The sequence below is a fragment of the Cibotium barometz genome, chromosome 15 (genome assembly GCF_041138505.1).
Source record: "Cibotium barometz isolate CiBa-2024 chromosome 15, ASM4113850v1, whole genome shotgun sequence".
Classification (NCBI taxonomy): domain Eukaryota; kingdom Viridiplantae; phylum Streptophyta; class Polypodiopsida; order Cyatheales; family Cibotiaceae; genus Cibotium; species Cibotium barometz.
This window is the reverse complement of record NC_141060.1, coordinates 22,286,952-22,287,257: the sequence shown is the minus strand read 5'-3', so window position 1 is coordinate 22,287,257 and position 306 is coordinate 22,286,952.

The window sequence follows — 306 nt, the reverse complement described above, 5'->3', positions numbered from 1 at the left end:
TCATTTATGTATTTAAAGATAATTTTCTACACACACATAATTTAAAGATAATTTTCTACAAACACATACACGCACATGTGTGCATATACACACAAACATCTCCTTTATAATGAATTCATTTACCTAAATAACACCTTACCTTACTCATGAAGAATCATTATTACTAGTAGTATTCAAACCCCCTAGTATATTTTCCCTAGCATATTAGTGTATAGTTTCCCTAGCATATTATCGTTAATATATCCAACCCATGTAAGGACTATCAGTCATTTGACAACTATATTTTATCTCTCTAGCTATATCTTG